Source organism: Choloepus didactylus, chromosome 12 (assembly GCF_015220235.1).
Source record: "Choloepus didactylus isolate mChoDid1 chromosome 12, mChoDid1.pri, whole genome shotgun sequence".
Taxonomy (NCBI): Eukaryota; Metazoa; Chordata; class Mammalia; order Pilosa; family Megalonychidae; genus Choloepus; species Choloepus didactylus.
In genome coordinates this window covers 62,083,216-62,105,159 of record NC_051318.1, presented here as the reverse complement: position 1 = coordinate 62,105,159, position 21,944 = coordinate 62,083,216, and the positions used below count along the sequence as shown (strand labels likewise).

Sequence of the window (21,944 nt, the reverse complement as noted above, 5' to 3'; positions counted from 1 at the left end):
AAAAAAAAAAACCAAAAAAACAAAACCTGAGTTCCACAACTACCAAACTACCACACACTGATATTTAAAGGCCAGAAAAACATCAGAGAAAAATCTGAATAGTAAAATGTACTAAGAAAAGATACCTTTTGGTCAGGAAGCCAGTTCAAAATCAGAGTTGTTTTTCAGGAACATCAAATATGCCAAATAATTGATATAGTTCTCAGATGTAGCCCTTTGTTGCACTTAGCAAGAAGTTCTCCTTCTTTCTAAATAAGTTGTCAGTAATTTTACTGTATTCGTTAAAGTTCATGTTATCACTATCCAGCCAATTATAAAACTCCCCATGAGTAACCGTTATTGCTTCAAAAGTCAAGAATTTCCTGACTCTGCAATCAGGAAATGCATGGATTGTTCAGGACTAATAAGCAAAGGTTTTAGATTTTTAAAAAAGAAACACTTAATTTTTATAACCATTGTCTTTCTTATTCTGTTTAACTGCAAATGTCTGAGAATTATTGGCTATGAAGATAGACGAGTAATCTATAATACAGTGTCTTTTTTCCACCAGAGTTCATTGATAAACAGATGAATTTCCATAAACTTTAAAAAAGGATATAAATATGAACGTGAGAATGAGATCCTTAAAACATATTTATAGCAAATAATAATAACTGCATCAGTTCTTTGTCACAACTGCTATGAGCTATAAATACTTAATTCATTATTAATCTTTTAATAATAATTATAGTAGGCACAGGGAGATTTGAGTAAGTATAAAAAAAGGAGAGTTGAGGGGAAACATTAGGGAAAATTACAAGTAAACTGAAAAAACTATCTAGTGAGATCAACTAACAATTTAAATAAGTCTTACCCATATAGAGACAGATAGTAAGGAAAAGGCACTTAATTGTTTTGGAAGTAATACATGCCTTTAAGGGAAAAGTAGATTTTCTTTCTAGTTCTGTTTTGTCTAAGAAACTATTAAGATTAGCTTCCATGAGGAAGATAATGGAAGTATAATAAAAGTATTTTGGCAAATGACTAATTTGGTCACTCTATATTACCATTTCTATTTGACTTTCTACAATCTCATTTTCAACTAATGAAAATAAACAGAAGATAGATATAAGCCATGAAATATTCCCTTATATTAAGGAAACACCAATCATTCCCAAGGCCTCATGAGGTATTTTCAGCCCAGCTACCTTGGGAGCCCACCAGTCTATGCTGTTTTTAAGGTCAGGCTGCCTAACAATCTCAATAAGAAATAAAACATTATTTTTAAATCATTTTACTTTTATCCTTAACTACTTCAGAGAGATACTATGTATTTGGTTAAAATCTAAATTATTGTTTTAAAGAATTTTCCACAGCAAAATGAAGTCTACTTGTCACTGGGTCTAGATTCTGAATAGAGTAGAGACACAGTGATTTTAAAATCACAGAATTCTAAAACAAAAGGCACCCTTTAGGTATCACTGGTCCCAACTGTCCTGTTTTACAGATGTGGAAATAAACTGCTTACATCTAAATTTTAAACTAATAGAGAGGAAAATGAGATTACAAGAGACCAGACTATTTGGGGCCAAAGAAAGCAAAATCTCTGAGTTAAACCAGGGTCATACAAGTAGTTTTGTTTTTGAAACTTGGCTATGAGCCAAGACAGTTTCCTCTCCAGCCCAGGCTTGAGACATTTTCAGTTCTCAGATATTCTTTGCTCGGCTCCAGAGCCATTTATATTTTGGCTCTTCTCTAACCCTTGCTTTCTTGATGGCCTCTGAATTGCCACTAACACCAGAGATAAATTCCTTAAATCTTTCTCACCTCTCATTCTGTCTCACAAATCTTATCGCTGAATTCCTTCCATGAAGATGTGACTTGTGCTTTCCTACCCTACAGACACTAAAAATTTGCAAAAGTGACCAGATACATGAAGATAACTCACAGGAAAAAAATCTGGGGAATCACACAATTTGGTTACAAGAATGGAATCTCCTTACAACTGACTGAGTTTCGTGCTAAAGAGATGGAATGAGACAGAAAATGGGGTGGCTGGTTAAGAAGTTGGATGGCAAAGAAGCAGACAAGAGAGTTCTTTCCAAATTCCCTTTCAGAAGCAAAATCAGTATTTTAAAAGGGAAGCAGTCCATAGCATGGCATATCCGAAAAGCAGCTAGAGGTCCCCATTCCAATACCTACTATTATTTATAGAAAAGACACAAAACCCTTCTCAGCCTCAGGGTTTTCATTTGCAAAATGGGAGTCACAATGCTAATCTCAGAGGGAAGCTGGGAAAATTAAATTAAATGTGCAAATGTGTCTGGCACAGTGATGGGACAGTGAAAGCAATCAACAGTCTTTAGTTAAATCTAAAATCTGATTCTCACTAAGTAAGCAAAGATGAAAGAAGTGAGAAGTTTCCTGCCTTCATGGAATCTTCATCATAGTGGGCGGAGAAAAAATAATAAACAAGGTAAATACAATATAAGGGATTTTAGATTGTAAAAATTGCCAAGGAGAATAACAATGCAGGGAAGGGGGAAAGAAAATTTGGAGGGAATGGCAGAGTAGTTGCAATTTTAGAGGAAGGCCTCACTGAAGGAACTGCAAGGACCCAGTGTGGCAGAGTAAGTGAGTGAGCAGGAGTGGAAGGAGGAGATGATTGAAGAGGCAATTGTGAATGGGCGGGGGCGGTGGTGGGGGTGGGAGGTGGGGGGTAGAGGGGTGGTCCAAATCGTGCAGGGCCTTGAAAGGACTTTGACTTTTACTCTTGGTGAGAAAGAACGCCGCTGGTAGGGTGCTGAGTGGAGAAATGACATGATCTAAGTCCTGTTTTGAAAGGATCCTTTTGGCTGCTGTTTGGAGAGAGATGGTGAGAGACAGAGACAGAAAGAAATATAAAGAGAAATATCTCCAGAGACTAAACTTCAAGGCACACAGTGCTTACAGTTTGGGAAATGGAGAGAGATGAGCAAAGGAAAATACAGTAAGCGCTGGAGTAAAACCAGGTGAGAATACTATCTTGGAAACCAAATAAGAAATGTTTCCAAGGAAGAGGGAGTGATTAATATGAGATCACGGGTGACGTTGACAAGAAAAGTTTTGGTGGAGTGCTGAGGGCAAAAGGCTTATTGGAGTCGGTTTAATAGAGAACTGCAGGGATGAAATCCAGAACAACAGGTACAGACAATCCCATAAGGGGCAGTGGCTGAAGTGCAAGTGAGTCAAGAGAGGGTTCTTTCAGAGATGGAACAGATGACAGCTTCCAACGGAGAATCTCTAAGAGTGAAGGGGAAATTGATCTAGAGAAAGAGGGTAAAGTTGCTGGAGCAATGTCCTTAAGTAGACAAGAGGGACAGAATCTAGAGCACAACGGAAGAGGGTGAACTGAGCTAGAGGTGTGGACAATTAGTTCATCTACCGGGGAAAAGGCAGAATATAAAGGCACAGACACGGGTAGAAGAGCTGGTGAGAGCTTGTAGAATTTCTACTCTAACTGCTTTAATTTACTCAATAAAAGAAAAAGCACAATCATCAGCTGAGGTGAGGAAGGGGACAGAGATCTCACAAAGTATTGAACATTTAATTTAATTTGAAGCTGACTGTGGGAGAACTTGTGAGGAGAGCCCTCAGCTACCCTTTCTGTGCTCTGATGACAGCAAAATGTGACCCTTACAACCCCTACATGGGAGCACTTGCATTTCTCAGAGTATCTTAGGAGAAAATCAAGAATTGGCCAATAATTAGAAGAGAGGATTTTACCCTGAAATAAAACCAGGTAGGTAAACTACTTTCTCTGCCCAGGATAAGACTGGGGGCTATCCTATATAGTTATAAGAAATACATTTCAGAAAAAAACTTGCATATAATTAGGCAATAAAACACTCTTCTGTACCTTACCAAAACTAGATAGCATAATTAAATATACAGTTTGATAATAAAGTACTTGAGAATCATTCTATCCTTCTGTTAAAATTAGATACAATCAAAAAGGTAAAAATAAAAGTTAACAAAGCAAGAAAATCGAACTCCTTACAAATGTGTAATCAAGAAAGCTGATCTTCCATTCTATAGTAATAACATGGAATAAGGACATCTCAGAAACACCCTAAAAAGCTTTATTAATTAATTTTACTTATTTATTTATGCCAGCAGTATGAGAACCCCTGGTTTGGAATACTACACATTCCTCTATCCAACCACAAAGCACTTTCAATGTGAGATCAACCTACTACCTGCTTATCAACAGGATGCCTTCTATTCGCCAAATTAGTCCTATTATTTGCTTAATGCTCATATTTTTAAAACTATACACTTCAATACCATTTGTATTTACTCCAACAAACACTAGAGGGAGCATTCCCTCATGAACCGTTTCATCTAAGCAAAAAAAACTCAAAAGGTTTCTTATAATTATTGGGAAAATGCCACTGTTTATAAAATACATTACTACTGCTTTTATTTTAGGCTCATAAAATTAAACACTGCCAAGTAAATTGTTGGTATTTTAACTGGTTAGACAATTTTGGGAATGAAATTAATGTCAGTGAAATAAAGTCCAACTGCAAGAAATAGGGTGTAACAAAATCAGCATTCGATGACATTTAATCTGTTATATATATTTCACAGAAGACATAATTAACATAATAAGAAAAATACATGCTGGCCCTGTATTGTGACACTTGAAAGCATGAAATCATCTAAACAAACTGCTAACTTAGACACTTAGTAGTTTTAACATATGAGATGTCGGAATTTCTGAGACGAGGACCTTGTGAGCAAGGCTTAGTTGTGCAACAAAATAAGGTCTTGGGAAAAGGCACAAGGGAGTGAAGGCTAAATCCAGAGGGACCTGGACATGACAAGCTCCAGTCGAGATCAGGAGATAAAGCTGTAATATTATCAGTAAACAAAAATCACCAAGGATTTCTCAGAAACCTATTTTTGTCCTGGCCTTCCATGTTACTTCAGATATTTATCCACCCCAACAGATGTGGCACCTTGCAAATGAAAATAATATGGCATTTCTGAACTTTGATTCAGTGACATGGGTAAAGAAACATTATCAGTAATTACTGAATGGGCTTATGTTTCCCTTCTTCAAAGAATAAAATTCCTAACTGCATGCCACCCAAGGATACAAAGGAAAATGTACATTCACCTCACTCCAAACCTAGGCTGGAAGGGAGGTCAAGAGCTAGCAGCCCAGATTGCACTCTCCTCGGCTGAAGGAAAAGTGCTGGTCTCCACAGAGTAACTGTTCTCATTGGAGACCTGCACCCTCCACTCCTCACAGCAGACTTGAGCTTCATGAAACAACATGAGGCATAACTGAGGTGCCTGATACAGATGCTCCCAGAAAAATTAAAAATGAGTACTATGAAAATGAGCAAGACTTGCCTTTCTGGCCCTCACTCCTTTTTCCTATTCAGGACTATAAGCAAGCATCACCTAGAAAAGGATCTGATCAGAAGAGGTTTTTTCCACAGCTGATACTGGCTGTTTAAAGATTCTCTTCTTTGCATCTTTAAGACTCCTCTCTCCCCTTTCTGTTGGTGTGATCTGGCTAAATGACACCAAGGTAACAATTCAGGTGACTCAGACAGATTTTCCTGTCATCTCTGACTCCAAGAAAACGATGACAAGCTTGAGCTTTTTCGAGTCCTGGAGAAAGAAGGTACTCCTTCTAATATGCCTCACAGATTTCTAGCTTGGAGTCAGATTAATAAATGTAGTACTTCTACAAGGAAGAAACTTGTACCACTGAAGGCTCTGAAATGTTGTTTGAAGTCACTTGTAAAAGAATACACTCTGTCATGACCAGCCTTTACTCAGCCCATACAAGGCCTTAAATACCCATATTCTGTGCCCAAATGAGATCTCCCCTTCCCTTGAACAGAACTCAATCACACCTTTCAATTAACCGGTCTTTAAATTTTTCAGTTTAAATATAATTAAAATAGCATATTAATGACATGATGTTAGTATTTCCAGTAAACTTTAGTAACTCAGTATACCAAAGAACAACAAAGACAAAAAAAGTATTTTTTTACTTATTCAATTTTATGTGTCAAACATTTAACTGCAAAATTTTAATTTCTTAAAGGAAGCACTCACTTTAGAATTTTAAGTAGGATTTATGGTATTTTAATATTTTCATGATGTAATAGCCTCAATTCTATAATATTCAAAACACTTCCTCTTATCTATATTAAACAAATTGATAATTACAGCATGCAGCAATGCTAGCATTGCAATTAACATGACCAAAGACAAAAGAAATTAAGGAACTCTGTTCAGTGTCATTAATAATTAACCTGTATAGTGTTATAATGTAGCCAGAATTCAATTTTATTAAAATTCCAAAACAAAGGACCTATCTGAGCTGCATCTTGCCAAAATTCACAACTTCAAAGTCAGAAACCAAATTGAAGCAAACTAGCAGCCAAAGAAAAGAGTAAGATGATTCTAATGAATCATTTTTGAAAGATTTTTCAGCTGTGATCGACACTGCTTTGTCTAAATAGCAACCACCTTAATTTAAAACAAATTGTTCTGGTGGACACCATCAATCTTTGCCCTCTCCTCCTGGCCCAATAACCCCAGCCCCCACTAAGAAGGCCACCATGAAGGGTGATGAAATCCAAGCTGGTCCAGCGAAGGTACAGGGGTAGGCATGCCACCAAAGCTAGATCAGTCTAAGTTGCTCCCTAACATTATTAAAACAGAAGTCAAGACACAGATGTTTTCCATCTGAGGTCTCAAGCTATTGCAGAAGTTACTCTGGTACCCCAGGTGGCTAACATTTCTTCTCTGGAGAAGACTAGTCTGTAAGTAACACAGAATGAAGCTGAGGGGCAAAGAGAATTAGAACGAAGATAGGGAGAAAGGAGCCCTAGTAAAGTCGAGTCTCTTGTTGTAGACATCCCTGGGGGTGCAGCTAATAAGCATTTAGTTTCAATTCTGGGAGCTATGCCAGAGTCCTTTCACATGGGTGGTAGTTTTCACCTTCACCTCAAGAGTTCCAACTAGTACACAAGTCTAGAGGAGTGAAATAATATAGTAGTTAAGAAATTAGTTAATAACAGGATTTGGAGAGGAATGAATCAGAAGAAAAACAGAGCATCAGGTGTACATACACACACCTGTGCACGCACAGATACTCCCTTTCCGCACATAGATATACTCCCTTTCTTAAGGAAGCTGACACACACAAATCTTAACATCTCCTGGCCGAAACCACAGGAACTCCTCTCAGCAAGAGAAGCTAAGAAATAATAATCCTCATTCTGGATGGCCACATGCCCAGTTTAAAATTACCATATGAGAGAGAACAGACATCACGAACAATTGTCAATTATGCATCAAAGAAAAGGAATGTTGGAGTTTTTCAAAAAGAAAAGATGAGCATAGAGATGCCACAAGAACATCTACGATCATCAATGAAACTTATAAATTTTTCCAAATAGAACCATATTAGCCCACTGGTTTTGCATTTCTACAGAGATAGCAAAAGGATCCACAGCCCACACAATCAAACAACACAAATGGCCACCTAAAACTTATTTCAACCTGTAATTTATCTCTGTATGTTATTCTGGTGCAGTCACAGAGCCATGGGATTAATTAATAAATACTATTAAAATTAATTAAATTTCTTATTTATGTTTCATCTTGGGAAATATGGTTTCCAGTCATTTCAATAAGCCACACACAAGGAACAGTACCATGTTTTAATTAGCCATTCATTCTATTACAATAATTTACTACTAAGCAGCTGAGGATTAACTACTGGTTTCTAAAGCTTTTCATTATATATATCTCTGCCTTCATAAACAGTGTATACTAGGTATAACTTAAATTTTTCTGGCCAATTTGAAATGTGAACATCATGCCTTCAGTTAACAGAGTAGGGTCCTCCAATACATAACCAGCTGCTAAATAAATATTAGAAACAATTGTCTACCTTTTTATAAAAGCTCAAGTCCTACAAGAATAGGGCTCAACAACTATAGCCATCTGTTTATTTTTGTAGACTTTGTTCTTCAGTTCTATAGAAAAGAAAGTAATAAACAACATCCCATGGGCCCTACAACTGTATCTTCAAATAGGAATGATCAAAAAACAAAGACATTCACTTACTCTCTTAATATCCAAGTACAATTTCATTAATAAAGACTAGTCAGAACTTCGAAAAATTTAAATTAAAAATATTTTAATGATATTCCATTATATTAAAAATATACAGGTACTGATAAAACCAGGTTTAATAGAGATCATTCGAAAACTTGCTACAATGAATAGGTAAAAGTAGCATTACAATAGCATATTAATGACATTAATATACTTCTATTTGTTAAAAAACATTTATTGCTCTAAGTTTCTCTTTTGAAATATGAATGGCTTATGATTTGATATTCTCATACCTTAAAAGTTTCAAAGCCATAAATTACAATTATTATATTAAGGAGTGGTACTATGATTGTATCTAGTATTTTGTTAGTGAAAAATTCATCAACGTGATTTTTCTCCTTTCCCTTTGTTCACCCTTGGCCTCTGACTTTCACATAAGCCAACCTGTCTAATGAACATCCATCAATATATTTTTAAATATTACGTTAATAAAAGTTGATTAAAAGTATTAAAAATTCTTCAAAAGCATATTTTAAATATATATTGATTAAAAACTCTTTTCAAATGTTTTGTTTCCAAATTATCAGTATCTGAAAAATACTGCCAGAATCACATATTCATACTTACGTTGCTTCCTCTTGATCCCTAAATTTTCATAAAACTCCACAGTCAGAAAAAGGAAACAAAAAGATTCACTGAACTAATGACTTGAACAATAAAAACACTAAATGGTGGAAAAGATTTGTGATAGTGCTCAGTGATACAACCAGAAATTTGGGGATGACAATGAAATTTTTTCTTTTATTAACTAAAAATATAAACATATGAAATGGATTTCTACAGCACCTTTCAAAGCTTCCTATCCATGCATCCATTAAATTTCCGGAATTTCCTATATCGCATGCTGACTGCATAACTTTACTAATTAAAAAGTCTTAGCTTCCTTAACTAATTAGTTAATTATCTTAACTAATAAGGTAGAACAACAACAGAATATAAACATCTCAACATATAATACCATGACTAAATATAAGAGCAGAGACTTTCACAAACATCCTTTATGAATTACTCAAAAGTAAACAAGAAAATTAAAGCCTGGAGAAGAAAAATGACTGGCTCAAAGTCACAAAGCTAATTATCTTAAACAAAGTTTGCTTGCTGACCTCATTAAATTTTAAGGAGTATGACAGCAGGGAGATGTCTATTTTGTTTACCATTCTATACTCTCTTGTGGCACAGTGTCTAATATGAGTTCTGTACTCAATAAACACTTGTTGATTGAATTAACTGCTTTAGGAATTCAATGGCCTCTTGTGTAATATGGAATCTCATTACCAAAATATCTTTTTTCATTTATATCTATTACAAACACAGAATCTACTAAATTGCTGCAGAAGAGTAGACATTAAAGATATATTAATTGATTTTAGAAACGTTCACAAAATGATTCATCAGCTTCAAAGATGACCTTTTACTCTCCTGAGTCAGCCAGAACTCCCAAGCAACAGATCCATCAACTAAATACACATTCATCATTATTGATAAAATCAAGATATCTAAATGAAAGTTAGTGTTTAAATGAATCATTTCTGTTAATCTGACTCTTCTATTAAAAGGCAGATAATTTAAAATCTAAGATGTCTGTCACTAAAATGGTAATGAACTAGGTAAGCAAGATAAAAGTTTTTTAAAGACTTCAGGGGTTGTAACACTGAATTTATAAACAATTGACTCCCCATTTGCTTCTTTCCATCACCTCAGCATTTTGTGGTCCTACATTTAACTTTATCTACTCTTTGTGAAGAAAGGAAAAAAGCAAGTAATTCAATTCTTCTTATAATATATCACAGTTTCCAAAGTAAGCTAACGCAGTCTCCAAATTTTCTGGTGTTCCACCACTGGAAGAGTTTTCACTATCAACATCTAAATGAATAGAAGAGAGTTTCTGCTGTAGAAAGATGTTTGCCTTTCCTTTCTTTTACTTCAAAATGCCCTCTTTGTAATATTCTCTGCTCAATTGTGATACGATCAGAAACATAAAAAGTGGGTTTATCCCAGGTATTCAAGGGTGGTACAACACAAGAAAATCAATATTATCACATTAAAAAATTGAAGGGGGAAAAACCACACCACATGATCATCTCAACTGATGCAGAAAAGGTAGTTGACAAAGTCCAGCATCATTTCTTCAAAAAAACACTTTGAAAGATAGGAATAGAAGGGAACTTCCTCAACATGATAAAAGGCATATATGAAAAACCCACAGCTAACATTGTACTCAATAGTGAAACACTGAAAGCTTTCCCTCTAAGAAGAGGAACAAGACAAGGATGCCCACTGTGACCACTGTTATTCAACATTGTGCTAGAAGTTCTAGCCTGAGCAGTTAGGCAAGAAAAAGAAATAAAAGGCATTCAAATTGGAAAGGAAGAAGTAAAACTTTTACTATTTGCAGATGACATGATTCCATATATAAAAAGTCCCAAAAAATCAAAGCTACTAGACCTAATAAATGATTTCAGCAAAGCAATGGGATACAAGATCAACACGCAAAAATCACTCATGTCTCTGTATGCTAATAATGAGCAATCGGAGGAGGAAATCAAGAAAAGAAAACTCATTCACATTAGAAAGTAAAATATTCAAATATCTAAGAATAAATTTAGCCAAGGATGTAAAGGACTTGAACACAGAAAACTACAAAACACTGCTAAAAGAAATCAAAGAAGACTCAAACAAATGGAGGGACATTCCAAGTTCATGGATTGGAAGAATAAATATTAAGATGTCAATTCTAGCTAACTGATATACAGATTCAAGGCTACTATGCAGAAATGGAAAAGCCAATTATCAAATTTATTTGGAAGGGTAAGGGGCCCTGAATAGACAAAAACATCTTGAAAGAGAAGAAGGAAGTCGGAGGACTCACACTTTCTGACTTTAAAGCATGTTACAAAGCTACACTGACTAAACAGCATGGTACTAGAATAAAGATAGATATATTGACCAATGGAATCAAATTGTGAGTTCTGAAATAGATCCTCATACCTATGGGCAACTGATCTTTGACAAGGCTGCCAAGTCCACTCAACTGGGAAAGAACAGTCTCTTCAACAAACGATGCTCGGAGAACTGGATATCCATGTGCAAAAGAATGAAAGAGGTCCCCATCTCACATCATGTATAAAAGTTAACTCAAAATGGATCAAAGACCTAAATATAAAAATGAGGGCCATAAAACTTCTAGAAGAAAATATACGGAAGCATCCTCAAGATCTTGCCAGGTGTTATCTATACAAACAAAAGCTAAATGGATCCTCTCCTCGGAGAGCACAAACTCTAAAACAAATACAAGTATAAACAGACACAAAATAAAATAATACAAGGAATCAAGTGCTTTATAGGTGTGTGTTTATAATGCCAATCTATGAATATGGCTATGAAATTAATAAATAAAATATTAGCAAACAATAGTGTACTAAAAGAATGAGATATCACATAATATTTCTAACAGAATACAAAGATAGCAGACCATTAGAAAATCTATTGATACATCACAAGAATAAGTCAATGAAGTCACTGAATCTTGACAGATACCAAGAAGGTAAAAGTTGACATTTATTCCTGTTTAACAGAACTCAGTACCTAGGAGTAAAAGGATGCTTCTTTAAATGATAAATATGTAGATGCTGAAATAGTAGACATATTTCTATTAAAGTGAATAGAACAGCATATCATCACTCCTAATTTCACATTGTTTGTGAAGCTGAACATAGTGCAGCATGAGAAACAGATACAAAAGATGTAACCACCAGAAATTAGATAAAATGATTATTATTTGCAATGATATGATTGTCTATCGAGAGACCACCCACAAAATTATCAAGTAAAAACTATCAGAATTAACAAGATGCCAAAGTATGCAATATATACACAGTAATGAAATTTTCACTATACACCTCCAAAAGCAGTTCCAAAATACAATGGACATGAAAATTCCATTTAAAATAGCAAAAGCAAACGAAAGAGCTAGCCAAGTTCCTTTTAAAATTGTGCAGAGCTTATGAGAAGAGTACTAAAAATTCTACCAAGGAACTTGAGAAAATATTTAAATAATTAGAAAGCTATCCATGATTTTTAATGTAAAGATTCATTATCTTAATTCTTCTGAAGTAAATATATGGAGGCAATGCAATTTGAAAGAAAATACAAGAGGAATTTCTTGACAAAATGATTCTAAAGTTGACCTGGAATAAAAAGTAAAAGAGACCAGCCAAAATTTGGGGGTGGGGGGGGACATCATGGGAGTGGTTGGAAGGAAACTTTCAGGGGGAACTTAGCAAGCAAATATAAAATGCACAGCTGAAGCTGGAGGGTCCTGGATGAGCCAGAGTGCAGAGAGCCTGAGAAGTCTTCTACACGTTTCTAAAAGATTTCCTATAAGCAGAGAGATTAGTTAGGAAGACATTGCTGCAGGTCACATAAAAATTAATAATTAGAAGAAAAACTACCACTACTCTAAGTGGTAGAAACTAATATCTCATTTTACAGATGTGGAAACTGAGGCACAGAAATATTAAGCAGCTTATCTAAAGCCACACAGCTAGTAAACACCAAACTCGATTATGAGAAATCATCAAATATGAGAAATCTTCAGTTCATCGAGTACAATGCATTATTCAGCAAATAATATTTGGACTGTGGATTAACAAAATTTTAAAGTTAGATTCTTTATAACACACATCAAAATATTCCACATGAAGTCAATAATTAAGTGAACATATAAGAACAACTAGAAAAATAGATGGAAGGATAAAACAACTAAAAACAAAAAAACCCCAGGGAAGGATATTTCAAAATAAAAAAGCAATGGAAGGGAAAGATCGATACATCTGACAACATAAAAATTTTAAAGCTGTGTAAGTAGAAAATATCAAACAAAAGTAAAATGCAAATATATTTAAAAATATATTAATGATAGATGTATAGAAATACAAGTGGTATCACATATGAATATATACCTTAATCTTTTTCCTGCTTTTATGTATACATACATCAGATATATATATATCAGGTAAAGGATTAAGATTCTTAATATGAAAACAAATATTATAAATCCATAAGCAAAACACAAACATTTCAGCAGAAAACTGAACAAATAACTCATACAGAAAACTCACAAAATAAAACTCCTTGGAGACAAAAATTGGGGGACACAGCAGTACATGTAGAATTTGTAACAGGGAATGTTCAAGCTAATATTTTTAAAGTAACCTGGAACAGAGTGTTAATAATGCTCTGTTAATACAAGTGATCTTTATAGGCTATGGAAGCTCACGTAGAGATCAGCAACTCCTTCCAGCCAAAGTCCTCTTCTTAAAGAGCCTATCCAACCTTGGTCAAAGAGAAATGAACCAGGGGAAACAATCTGACCCAATTTTCTCTTCCTCCTTTTGGTATTGGGACATACAGATGAAATCAACTAAAAGGGCCCAAAAGTCATGTAGAATTGGGGTCAGAGTTAGTGTCATGGAAACCCAAAGCCACGAGTAATTCAAATTATGGAAGTGATACAGACTAAGTGCCTTTCTGAAGATTAAGCAGAGAAGAGAAACCACAGAAACCCAGAGAAAAGGAGAGGGAGAAGAAATTGCAGCCTAACAACTACTACCTCAAAAATGAGGCCCAACTATGCTTCCTACAGATGGTTAAGATTCTTCTTTTTTTTTTTAATAATTCAATTTTATTGAGATATATTCACATGCCACACAGTCATACAAAGCATACAATCAATTGTTCACAGTACCATTACATAGTTGTGCATTCATCACCAAAATTAATTTTTGAATGTTTTTATTACCACACACATGAAAGTAATAAGAATAAAAATTAAAGTGGAAAAGAACAATTAAAGTAAAAAAGAACACTGGGTGTTTCTTTTGTTTTGTTTTGTTTTTTGCCCCCATTTTCCACTCATCCATCCATACACTGGACAAAGTGGAGTGTGATCCACATGGCTTTCCCAGTCACATTGTCAGCCCTCATAGCTACACTGTTATATAATCGTCTTCAAGATTCAAGGGTTCTGGGTTGTAATGCGATAGTTCCAGGTATTTACTGCTACCTATTCCAATTCATTAGAACCTAAAAAGAGTTATCTATATTGTGCGTAAAATGCCCACCAGAGTGACCTCTCGGCTCCTTTTGGAATCTCTCAGCCACTGAAACTTATTTCATTTCATATCCCCCTTTTGGTCAAGAAGATGTTCTCCATCCCACGATGCTGGGTCTAGATTCCTCCCCAGGAGTCAAATTCCACGTTGCCAGGGAGATTTACACCCCTGGGTATCAGCTCCCATGTAGCGGGGAGGGCAGTGATTTCACCTGCCCAGTTGGCTTAGCTGGAGAGAGAGGGCCACATCTGGGCAACAAAGAGGCATGCAGGAGGAGACACTTAGGCACAATTATAAGCAGGCCTAGCCTCTCCTTTGCAGTAACAGTCTTCCCAAGGGCAAGTCCCATGATTAAGGGCTCAGCCCATCAAACCATCAGTCCCCAACAGTCTGTGGGCACATCAGCAATGATCGAGGTGGGAAAGTCCAACACCCCTGCATTCTCCCCCAGCAATGTTCACATTAGTGGTAGCAAATAATATTTTTCTTTTTGTGCCTGGCTTATTTCGCTCAGCATTTATGTCTTCAAGGTTCATCCAAGTTGTCATATATTTCACAACATCGTTCCTTCTTACTGCTGTGTAGTATTCCATTGTGTGTATATACCACATTTTATTTATCCACTCATCTGTTGAAGGACATTTGGGTTGTTTCCATCTCTTGGCAATTGTGAATAATGCTGCTATGAACATTGGCATGCAGATATCTGTTCGCGTCACTGTTTTCAGATCTTCGGGTATATACCGAGAAGTGCAATTGCTAGATCAAAGGGTAACTCTATATCTAGTTTTCTAAGGAACTGCCAGACTGTCTTCCAGAGTGGCTGTCCCAACAACAATGAATAAGAGTTCCAATTTCTCCATATCCTCTCCAGCATTTGTAGTTTCCTGTTTGTTTAATGGCAGCCATTCTAATTGGTGTGAGATGGTATCTCATTGTGGTCTTAATTTGCATCTCTCTAATAGCTAGTGAAGCTGAACATTTTTTCATGTGTTTCTTGGCCATTTATATTTCCCCTTCAGAGAACTGTCTCTTCATGTCTTTTGCCCATTTTGTAATTGGGCTTTCTATACTACTGTCGTTGAGCTGTAGGATTTCTTTATATATGCAAGATATCAGTCTTTTGTCAGATGCATGGTTTCCAAAAATTTTTTGCCATCAAGTTGGCTGCTTCTTCACCTTTTTGACAAATTCCTTTGAGGTACAGAAACTTCTAAGTTTGAGGAGTTCCCATTATTCTATTTTTTCCTTTGTTGCTTGTGCTTTGAGTGTAAAGTCTAGGAAGTGACCTCCTAATACAAGGTCTTGAAGATGTCTCCCTACATTATATTCTAGAAGTTTTATGGTACTGTCTTTTATATTGAGGTCTTTGATCCACTTTGAGTTAATTTTTGTATAGGGTATGAGGTAGGGGTCCTCTTTCATTCTTTTGAATATGGATATCCAACTCTCCCAGCCCCATTTGTTGAAAAGACTGTTATGTCCCAGTTCAGTGGTTTTGGGGGCCTAAGATTCTTCTTACAGTAAATTTCCTCTAGTCTTAGTTGGCCTTTCAATTAAACATTACTAAAACAGAAGCTTTAAAACAGTGGAGTGATGTGATTAGCTTTGCGTTTTCAAATATCATTTCTATTGATACATATTTTGCATGATCAAATATCGCTTTTTTCTACACGTGAAGAAACACAAAATGTGGAAAAAATTAGGTGAGGCCTGGGAAAGAGCTGTGATACTTGAGTTGATGAATGCTAGAATGAGATACAGGGGGGAGAAGAGCAGGGAAAGGAAAAAGACCAGTCAATGAAATAAAAGGAGCATCAAGAGATAAACAATATGAGTTCAATACCATCAAATGCAGCAAAAAGTCAAAGAGAAGGAGACCTAAAAGAGGCCCTTGGATTTAGAAATTAGGAGAGTAGCAGTTTATCCCAGTGAAAACAATTTCAGCCAAGTCAGAAATCAGATAAAAGTTTGATGAGTGAATGGGAAGGAAGTTAAGAAGCTCTGTTAAGAACAGGGCAGAGTGTAATATAGCTCTTGCAAGAAAATAGGTGGTAATGCAGAGAGAGAGAGAGAGAGAGAGAGAGAGAGAGAGAGAGAGAGAGAGAGAGAGAGACCAATCTAGAGAGGGAGGCTGACTCAGCGGAAGGCAATCTTTTTAGGATAGGGAACTCGGTCACTTTTGTAGTGGAGGCTCCCCTTACCTCTTTCCACCTAGGACTGCCCTTGTTAATACCTCACCTGCAGTCTCCCCCCCTTCCCCGAAATCCAGCCTACACAATACAACCAGATTAATCTGCCTAAATCAAAGTTTGTAGCCTATCATTCTCCTCCTAAATTTTTTCCAAATAAGTTTATTCAGTGATTACCAATGTCTATTAAATGAAGTTCCAACTTGGAGACTTTGTATCCAGAGCTCCCAAAACCGATCCAGGCTTCTGTCTCTACCTTCTCTTCAAACCTACACTGGGCTGCTTGCAGATTCCTCAACACAGCCCGAACTTTGTTGTATACACCTCTGCATATGCTGATCTTTCTACCTAGAAAAGTTTTCTTTTCAATCTCTTTTAGAACTGTGCTAACACAATGGTTTCTAGCCATGAGTGGCTGTTGAGCCCTTGAAATGCGCTTAGTATGATTGGGAAAATGGTTTTTTAAGTTTTAATAAATTTGCATTTAAATTTTAAAATGGATGCCTGATTCAATTATTGAAAAACTTTAAAGTAGGACTGGAACAAATTGGGTATGTGTATCTACTTTTTCAACTGTAAGTTATAAACTTTAAATATAGATCAAGTATTTCCAATGAAATTTTAGCATCTGATTTGAGATGTGTTAGATGTGTAAGATACATGGCAGAATGTGAAGACTTGCTATGGGAAAATGGAAAATATTTCATGAATAATTTTATAATGTTACATGTTGAAATGGTAATATTTTGGATATGCTGGGTTAAATAAAATGTTATTAAAATTAATTTCAGCTGTTTCTTTTAACTTTTTTTTATTCTCTACAATTTCATTTATTGGATATTTTTACCATTTACATAAAAATTTCTATTTAGCATGTAAGGTTTAAAGAATAATAATAAACCAAACACCATATACCCAAGTCTCCATTTAAGAAATAGTTCATTACTAACACCACTGAAGAATTCTAAGTGTCTGTACCCCAGTGAACTTTCTTCCCTCTTTTTCCACTATGCTGGATTATGTGCTTATCATTTCTTGATTTTCTTTATACCATTACTACTTACATGTATACTTTAAACAATATTTTATTTTGCCTATTTCTTTATGGAATTTTATTGAGATATAATTACATAACATACAATCAAAATGTACAATCTGTTGTTCACACTATCATCATATAATTGTGCTTTCATCACCACAATCAAACTTTGAACATTTTCGTTACCCCCAAAAAATAAAATAAAAAAGAACATCCAAAACACCTCATTCCCTTCCTCCCCTCATTGTTCATTTACTTTTTTTAATACAGTTTAATTGAGATATATTCACACACCCTACAGTCATCCACAGTGTATAATCAATTATTCATAGCAATATCATACTCTTTTAACTTTCTTTTATGTGGTTATAGAAAAATTTAAATTACATACGCGACTCACATTTTATTATCAGACAGCACTGCTTTGAACACCTATCCTCTATTTACCTCACAAGGCCAAGTTAAATGTCATAAACTCCATTAAAAACATACACTGAGTTCTTTCACTTGAAACGATCTCACTCTCACTCCCATTTATTGCATACATTAGGCATTAAACAAATATTCATCGAATAAATTGCTAAAACACTTTATTTTTACCCTCATGGTGCTTATTATGTCATGACTTGTAAATAATTTGTCTTCTTGCCTTGTGTCTCCTACAAGATTCTAAATTCCTTGTTTAGTACTCTTTTTTATTTCATTATAAATTTCCTGGGCACACAGCCCATCAGCTTCCCTGAACCAGTTTTTTTTCTCTCGTACTCTCCAGCCCCTAAGCCATTTATCTCCAGTGAGCTCACATTCTCCTTTCTGGACACCCCTGTGGCACTGCATCAAATCAACTGACAGTTACTCTGCAGTGCATCAAAAATTTTACCTAACTTGAGATACTTCAAAGGTGAAGAAGAAAAAAAATACTAAAAAGAAGGAAGCTACAGCATAAGACATGAACATAAATCAAAGATTTGGAAATTCAGTTACAATGAATTTCTACATAGATACCAGATTAAAAGGTTTTCTTGTGATTAATCCCGAAGATTGTAGGCTGACTCAGAAAAAAGAACCTGGGAAGGATTATTCCTTCAACATCTAAAATTTCAACAAACAAAAATAATCCTCTGTGAATAATGTAAAATAAATGTCTTACATTGTAGATAGAATATAGGAGACCTAAAGATAAACAGCAGCTTGTAAAGGGGGAATGATAGTCTAGTAAGAATAGACAAGACATTGAGGCTGATCTTAACAATATGGGGATGCTCAGCTGTGACTATGGTTCGTTAATTTTCTTTTGGTATGGTAGGAGTATATTAGAAGGAAGGAAGTTATTTCAAGATATTTGTTTTTCCAAAACATTGCTTTGCTTTGCTTTGCTTGGAAATTTTTTTCATTATTACTTGATAAATAAAGTAATTTTAAATTTAAAAAAAAAGAAGAAAAAAATCCTTAAATTTTTTGAAAAACTGTTATGGTTAACAAAAACCTAGGAAAAATCTTTCCGAAACCTTCCCTCCATTAAATTTCCTGAAAACTATAAATATTGGATAAAGTCATATGCTCTGTGTTCTAGTTTGCTAATGCTGCCAGAATGCAAAACACCAGAGATGGATTGGCTTTTATAAAGGGGGTTTATTTGTTACACAGTTACAGTCTTAAGGCCATAAAGTGTCCAAGGTAACACATCAGCAATCAGGTACCTGCACTGGAGGATGGTTACTGGTGTCTGGGAAACCTCTGTTAGCTGGGAAGTCACGTGGCTAGCATCTTCTCCCAAGTTCTGGTTTCAAAATGTCTTTCTCCCAGGACATTCCTCTCTCAGCTGCAGTTCCTCAAAAATGTCACTCTTAGTTGCACTTGGGATATTTGTCCTCTCTCAGCTTTTCCGGAGCAAGAGTCTGCTTTCAATGGCTGTCTTCAAACTGTCTCTCATCTGCAGCTCCTGTGCTTTCTTCAAAGTGTCCCTCTTGGCTGTAGCCCCTCTTCAAAATGTCACTCACAGCTGCACTGAGTTCCCGCTGCCTGTCAGCTCATTTATATGGCTCCACTGAGCAAGGCCCACCCTGAATGGATGGGGCCACACCTTCATGGAAATATCTCATCAGAGTTATCACCTACAGTTGGGTGGGGTGCATTTCCATGCAAATCTAATCAGCACCAAAACATGTGCCCCACAAGACTGCATCAAAGAATATGGCTTTTTCTGGGGGACATAATACATTCAAACCAGCACACTCTCTTTTAGCCTAGTGAATAGAATGTGAAAAACATAAAACATCACTAATAAATCTTCCACACAAACTGCATCTAGAGAACATCAGCTGGAGATAAGATGTCCACAGAGAACCAGGATGAAGCCAGAAGAACAAAGTCTTCAGCCCTGGAGGCCCTTTTGCCCATGTTTTCCCCTGACTAACATAATTCCATTCAGTGTTCCCCCCTCAGGGAAACTTTCCTCCAAAGCACTTTCCAACTGGTGCTCTACCCCAGTGACCAGGAGCAGCAACCTGCTCCTCCAAACTGTCCCCAGCATACACGCTTCCCCTACAGAGCACTTACACTAGATTTAGTTCCCAGTAGCTGAGTCTCCCACGGGTTCTAGAATTATCTCATGTCTCCTTACCAACCCCTTACAAAAGGCCTAGTACATGGCTTGTAGTCAATATACATTTGCAAATGAGTGAACAAACGAATGAGCAAACAAATAATGGAAGGAAAATATGGTGGTTCTGCGTACCTCCTGTGCCGGTTTGAATGTACTGTGTCCCCCAGAAAAAGCCATATTCTTTGATGCAATCTTGTGGGGCAGACATAATAGTGGGGATTAAGTTGGAACGTTTGGATTAGGTTGTTTGCATGGAGATGCGCCCCACCCAACTGTAGATGATAACTGATGGGATATTTCCATGGAGGCGTGGCCCCACCCATTCAGGGTGGGCCTTGATCAGTGGAGCCATATAAATGAGCTGACTCAAAGAGAAGGAACGCAGTGCAGCTGTGAGTGATGTTTTGAAGAGGAGCAAGCTTGCTAGAGGGGAACGTCCTGGGAGAAAGCCATTTTGAAACCAGAACTTTGGAGCAGACGCCAGCCACGTGCCTTCCAGCTAACAGAGGTTTTCCGGACGCCATTGGCCATCCTCCAGTGAAGGTACCTGATTACTGATGTGTTACCTTGGACACTTTATGGCCTTAAGACTGCAACTGTGTAGCCAAGTAAGCCCCCTTTTTATAAAAGCCAATCCATCTCTAGTGTTTTGCATTCCGCAGCGTTAGCAAACTAGAACACATCCCTAGATCAGAATACAAACAGGGTCTTGACTTAGCCCAGAGTGTTTTCTTTTGGGAAAAAAAAAGTATAAATCAAATTAAGAGTGTTGCCTGAAAAGCAAGTGCCTGCTCCTAAAAGAGGAGCTTCTAACTACGTTTGCAAAATTACTATTGATGTAAAACACATAAAACAATTTGCAAGTGAATACCTGGAAAAGTTAACTCTAAATAATGTTTGCTGCGGACTTACTGTGAGCACTTTCTAGAAGACAACAGATACCATTATTGAGTACTTACTATGTGCTAGGTACTGTCCTAAAAGCTCTTTATTTTATCGCCTTTAATCCTCACAACCAACCTATGAGGTAATTCTATTATTATACCCATTTAACTGGTAAGAAACTCTCCTAGATTCAGCAGATTTATTTAACTCACTCACAGTCATGTTAACTGAATCCAGGCAATGAATATGGTATTTTCCAGTCTTGAGAAAAGGATGAGATCAAAGACTGTGATTATACTAAAAAGTAGTCAGCAAACACTGGGTTTCTATGAAAGTGCCGGCTTATGATTAACTGTGTGCACCATAAAGCCCCCATTTCTTGCTATGATCTTGAGCAATTTAAAGTATTTTTATAAATACATTCAATCTAATTATGTCTTCTAAGGTTTATCCTAACAAATACTAAACAGAAAACAAAAGGGTTAATAAAGTCATTAGTATACTACTGCATTATTAAATATCTCTATCAATATCACTATCAAATGGTCAAGCTGCTGATAACACCATCTTAAAAATACAGTAAATTCAAACTACCACATTAAAGTGTTGGGCAATAAGTTTGGACCAAAAAACCTATCACTTAACATCTTTGGAAAAGAGTGCACCATAAAAATAGCTTTTATGAACACATAATTCTTCATATTCTTTGTGAAAATAACACATGCTGTGAAATGAAACATAACATAGTTTTATATACATGCTCATTGTAAAATAATAAAACCATAAGGACAAGTACAAATAAGAAAATACTCTTCCAGAGACAACCACTGCTGAAATTTTATGAACACACCTCCAAACATTTCTCTCTGCACATATAGTTAACATAGGTAGAAATAGGATCATTTTAAACACAAAGTTCTGCGACTTCATTACTT

At 36.0% G+C, this 21,944-nt stretch overlaps 1 protein-coding gene across 5 annotated transcripts in view; it reads right to left on the bottom strand.

The window, feature by feature from the left end:
- TBC1D4 (TBC1 domain family member 4) overlaps positions 1–21,944 on the bottom strand; it is a 238,222-nt gene that overhangs the window by 96,309 nt on the left and 119,969 nt on the right. The window contains exon 1 of one of the 5 annotated variants that reach the window (XM_037799765.1): positions 126–192. The exons of the other annotated variants lie outside the window; for them this stretch is intronic. The gene's annotated coding sequence lies outside the window, so the exon portion shown is untranslated. Of the gene's footprint in view, positions 1–125; positions 193–21,944 lie in introns of those variants that run through there. 5 annotated transcript variants of the gene reach the window in all.